This window comes from Amborella trichopoda, chromosome 12 (assembly GCF_054954075.1).
Source record: "Amborella trichopoda isolate Santa Cruz 75 chromosome 12, AtrichopodaSantaCruz75HAP2 v2.0, whole genome shotgun sequence".
NCBI lineage: Eukaryota > Viridiplantae > Streptophyta > Magnoliopsida > Amborellales > Amborellaceae > Amborella > Amborella trichopoda.
In genome coordinates, this window is record NC_142347.1 from 38,523,464 (window position 1) to 38,529,737 (window position 6,274).

Here is a 6,274-nt window from a genome sequence, read left to right on the forward strand (position 1 = left end):
CTCACCCGATTCTCGATCCGGATCGCCGATTCACCGATCCGGATAGGTTTTTTGGAAGCCCGATCCGGGTCACCGATCCGTTTTTTAAACCATTGCTTTAAACCTTATAAATAAAGATGGAGATATATTTTAAGGCTATCACAAAGATTTCCAGTATTGAAACTGCATTTCTCGATACTATTTGAAAGTAGGCTCTAATTTGATTGTTCAGAGCCTAGGCTCTATACAAACCGCACCCTTCAATGTTTGTTCTAAAACTCTCTCCCAGCTAACGCTAGAGAATCGCTTACGCCATGCTCCCGCGGGAACTAAAAACACCCTTAGTCCCTACGCACTATGCAATGGGTTGGGTCAATCCCAGGTCGACCTAGACCCAGAAGCAGACCTGATTAGGTTTTACCGAGACTCAGACCCAGACCTAGACCCGAATCGGACCTGGATCCAAGTTGGGTCCAACTCATTTGGACCTAGACCAACGACTAGAAATTTTAAAAATACAAAATTATGTTATATATTATTCAATATATATTTTAAATATGTATTTAATATATTTTACATTAGGTTGGGTCAGTCATGTCAACCCCTACCCAATCCAACCCGTTGGGGTCCATGACAGACACAGTCCCATACCTGACCATGATGTTGTCCAAGTCACTTGGACCAAGACCTGGTTCTGGTTGACCCGACCCGATTGCCACCCTTACCTCTAGTAAAAGGCCCAAGAAAAGGTTCTTGGGTCGGATCCACCTTACATCAAATAAGATATTTCACAATGGACTTTGAAGTCAATTTATTTGGGATTCAGAGCTAAGGTAAATGGTGTAAAGAAAATATCAAAAATTAGGGGATTGTCTACAAATAGACTATTTATCTTTTGTACATAGAGGTCACAATCATTTTTGTTATTTAAATTTCAAAATATCATGATCAGCAAAGTTTGGAATTGAGAGTACCAAACAAAACAGCCTTTTGAAAAAATAAAATAGTTCTGTAAACATAATATTTAAAGGGTACGGTTTGTAAAGAGCCTAGGCTCTAAACAATCAGTGTCAAGAAATGTGGTTTCAATATTGGAAATCTTTGTGATAGCCTTAAAATATATTTTCAAATTTATTTATAAAGTTTAAAGCTTCAAATTTATTTATAAAGTTTAAAGCTTCAAAAATAGTGTATATCGACATATCTATAAAAACTTGAAAATCTTGAAAATTGACGGTCCAAAAATACGTTACAAAATACACTATTTCCAAAACTTGTAATCCATTTTTTTCACATGTCCATACATCTTGATGTTGAGATGATCAATTTGAAGATATTTAGGTATCAAAACAATCTCTTCTACTGAAATTTTTGAGGTAAGCTCAATTTTGATTGTTTAGAGCCTCGGCTCTATATATATATATATATATATATATATATATATATATATATATATATATATATATATATATATATATATATATATATATATATATATATATATATATATATATATATTTGTAAAAAGCGACCTTCAACATGGTTTGGAACTGGGAGTACCAAACTAAATAGCATTTTGAGAAAAATAAAATAGAAAAAAGAGATATTAACACAAGTGTATATAAGGTTGGAGCCCTAAATAATCAAACTAAGGTGCACCTTAAAACTCGTTAGAAGAAGTTGTTGTGTTGTTGAAAAACCGGCAAATCCAATTATCTCAACCTTAAGATATATGGCCGTAAAAAAAAAAAAATTGAACTTCAAGTATTATAATGATGCATATTGTAATGCATTAACTAGATCATTAATTTCAAGATTTTCAAGTATTCATAGATATGTTTGATCTACACAATTTTTTAAGCGTTGAATTTTATAATTAAAAATGAAAGTGAATTTGCAAACCATTATAAAGATTTTTGGTACTAAAACAACACCTTTCAACACTATTTTAACGTGCACATTTTCTTGTCGTTTAGGGCTTTAGCCTTATACAAACCCCACCTTTTTTTTAAATATCTATAAAACAAAGAGATACTAAAGTTATATACTCAATAAATCTTTTATATTAAATATGTATCACTCCAGCATCTCGTTCGATGCAGTGCATGGAGATTTACAAGATGCCAGAGGGTCTCCTAGGCATTGCTTTGCTTTAACGATCGAATGATACGTTTCACCAATTCATTTTACACCATTTAAGGGCTATTGGATACTTGGGAATATATTATATGTGAAATATATTACTAGCGTAATATATTATTTGTTTTGGTAGCGTAATACATTACTGCATGCAAATAGATTGTTACTGGTTGGCTATGTTTAGAAGAAATATGGGAAATGCATTACCAACATTTTTTTTTTAGCTTTATACCCCAAACATGGTTGAGCGTATAATTCCTGTTAGTATATAGTTTTTTTTATCTTTTTTGGCTTTATACCCAAAACATGGTTAAGCGAATAATTCCGATTAGTATGTAGCTTAAACGCTAACCCTATTATTATGTAGCTTAAACTTTATAATTGCATCAGGCATACGACCTTTTGTATGCCTTTTGCATCTTGACTTGGAATCACATCTTTTCAAGATGTTAACACTTTGGAATAACATACTTTTATTATGATAGGCCATCATATTTTTTATGTTTTATTTTTGTTGTGCTAAACCCTTTCGATCATCCCTCTCCAAAAAACTTCCATGGGTAAATTCAAAAGAAGAAAAAAAGTTTAGAGATATTTGTCTAGTAACCTAGAAGGCTTTATGACTAAATGAGAGGTATTGGAGGAGAAATTATGTTGGTGCATTAGAAGAGATTGCAGAGGTAAATTAATTTTAAAAAGTTCTGAAGAAAAAAAAAAAAAAAACAATTTAAGGACACTGATTTGATGAATCTTTGAGAGTGAACTCAAGTATTTCGAATTTATCAGCAAAAAAGAAAAAATAAAGCCAAAAAATGATTTTAACTCAGAATTCAAATTCGTTTATTTTTTGGAACACTATATTGTAGTTGCAGAACCCAAAAATAAACTATTTGATATCTAGAAATAAACAATAACTACAACTATGGTTGTAAAAATGAGACTGCTGGGTTTTAGCTGCTAGTTGAAGAAGATTTAGCTACTAGTTGAAGAAGATGGGCTTGCGGGTTTTAGCTCCTCGTTGAAGAAGATGGGGCTGCTGTATGATTTTTGAGGTTTAAAGAAATTTTTTTTTTTTTTTTATGGCTTATTAGGACGACCGGTCGAGCTCATAATAGATTTTTCACTCTTCACCACATGTAATAGATTTTCTAATTTTTTGGAAAATCTCGAGTAATTTTTTTCATTTTCTTAATATTAAAGTGTACCCAAATAATGGAAATGTCATATTTCCGTGTAATCCATTTTCATGTAATAAATTTTCAGGTTCCAAACGTCCTCTTATTGTACATTACAAGTTAATCAAAACTTGGTCATTTTGACTTGGACTCGCTCGAGACACTCAGACTCGGCAAATTGCCAAGTTCAGAACTCAAACCACGGAACTTGTCTAGTCTCAAAAGTTTCTAACCTTTTATTATTTGTATTTCTATGCTTGGCCTTGTTTGTGACATAATTGGGTACCAAGTGATTTACATACGTATCCTAAAATTTTAGTTAAACTACAAAATGCTTCGCTTGTAGGTGGAAATTATAAAGTCGGTCAACCAATCTTTTTTTTTTTTCAAAATTGCCCATTGGTTAACCTGGATTTATTTATTTATTTTTTTCGTTAGTACGACAGTGCTCCAAAGTATAAAACCCTTCCCTACTAATGAAAATAGCTAAAAAAATAATAATAATTAAAATTCGAGTTGATTGAGAACCAATTTTGGAAAAAATAAAAAAACGCGGGTTGACCGACCTTCTTGGTAATTTTCGCATATAAATGGAGCATTTCATATTTTATCTAAAATTTTAATATCCTTACATAAATCACTCTTTCTTTAAGGGCGTGTTTATTTCGTGGAATAGGGAGCTACAAAAGATCCCTATCCACACGCCATTGTTTCTATGAGTCAGCATAAAAGCAATCGCTTCCACAAAACTGGGTCAAGGTGATGATGTCTTGGAAGTTCCCGGAAATCTAACTTCCAAACTAACATCACACTTCATATAAACAAACTCAAAAGTGTTGCTATTCTTGAAGCTGCCGGTTCGATGAAACAAACACGCCGCATGATTCCCAATTAAAATTGGGCAATGAATTCATGCAATGGTTGTATAGTAATATAATGCAACAATTTTTAAAAACCATCTTAGGCCGATTTGTTTGATCCAAAAATTAAAATATACAATCTTTTCATTCTAATGATCAATCACAAAAAAGAAAAATTTGAAAACGTAGCCTTAGAAGTATTTTTTTAGCCCAATTAACGTAGGCTATCCATTTTGAAAAGATGCTTAGATCTAAGCCTTAGAAGGATTTATCTTTTCCAATTTTTTTAGATGCCTTTATTATCATTAGATGAACAATGTTAAAAAAGATAAAATTAAATTTGAGTTTGTAAATGCTAAGATCTTGAAATTCACCAAATGAATGGTATAGATTCGTTGTTTAAAGGTAACCATATCTAGGGGTCAAGTTGAATATATTTTTTTTAGGATTGATTATTGAGATGAAGAGTGTGTGTGTGCAAAATTTTGGGTCACACAAATACCACAAACATGGTTTTCTAAAAATGTGGTTGCATTATACTATGATACAACCGTTGCATTAGATCACGGTATATTAAAATTACACTTACCAAATAAAACCGTTCCTTTGTATCAATGATAGGGAAATGGATTTCGCAAAGTAATTCAGTGCATCAAAGATGAATACGGGATTGACAGGAGGAGAGCCGGTCTTAAATACACATGGGTCTCTGGTATTACTCAACTCTTAGAATCCCATTTCAAGTTCTTCCCAATCTCCTCCATGTAAAAGGAAGAAACCCAACTTGAAGAATTGAAGGCCTGGTTCACATTAGATGGCCATGACCATGAAATATTGCTTACTGAAACTTCCAGTTTACCATTCCTAGTGACACCAAATTCTCTGCAAAGGCTGGTTGGTACGCAAGAAAGAGAAGGAAGAATTGGAGGACATAAAAACAGGGCCTCAAGGTATTGGGGATTGGGGGTAGAGAGAGAGACAGAGAGCCAATAGAGGGCATGAGAGAGAGCCCTATGTTGTGGGTTTTTATAGAGAGAGAGTGTGTCCTCTGTTGGGGTGGGAGAGAGAGAGAGCCTATAAAAACCTCCGCCCTTTTCCCAGGAAAGGGAGACTTCGCAAGGACTACAAAGAAAGCATATGAAGCAAGCTTAGCATAGTGACGCATAGTTTTATACTTTCTCCATTTTCTTCTCTCTCTTCTACTTTGTTTTTTTCTATTTTCTGTAGACAGTAGGTTTATTCTCTTCAGCCGTCTGTACATCAAGTCGGTAACCTCTTACTACTTTAAATGTGTGATTGTAATATTTCCTCTCTACCTTCTTACTATCCTTCCGAGTGGAAACACTTTGCCAGTTTATGTATATGTAAACAATAAGTTATGATGTTTCTTTCTTAATCTAGGATGCAGATGAAATTTGTATTTACTTTTAAAATTCGCAATCTTACTCATACTTCGTGGATTGTTCTTGATAAATCTTGGATTTCTGCTTGAATTCCCATATGTGCTTTTCTTTATTATGTTTCAATCTTACAACAATTGATTGTTTATAACTCTATTCTTTTTACATTTTTAAGATAAATGTTAAAATTGTCATATATATAGATATATATAGAAAAGTTTATATAGAGCCTAGGCTCTAAACAATCAAATTAGAGTCTACCTCAAAATTTTCACTATAAGAGGTGGTTTTAATGTCAAAATATCATCAAATTAATCATCTTGACATCAAGATGCATGGACATGAGAAAAAAACGAATTTCAAGTTTTGCAAATAATGCAGTTTTGGACTATCAATTTGTAAGATTTTCAAATTTTCATAGATTTGCTCAATCTGCACCAATTTTAAAGCTTTAAATTTTATAACTAAAGATAAAAATATAATTTAAGGCTATCACAAAACTTTCCAGTATTAAAACCATATTTATCGATACTATTTGAAGGTAGGCTCTAATTTGATTGTTTCGAGCCTCGGCTCTATACAAACTGCACCTATATATATATATATATATATAGGTGCAGTTTGTACACGGATGCATCCATAGGTGCAGAGGAGGTGCACCTTCAAATTTTATCATGGTATATAGTTTTGATGTAAAATGTTCTTAGGATTATCTCAAAAT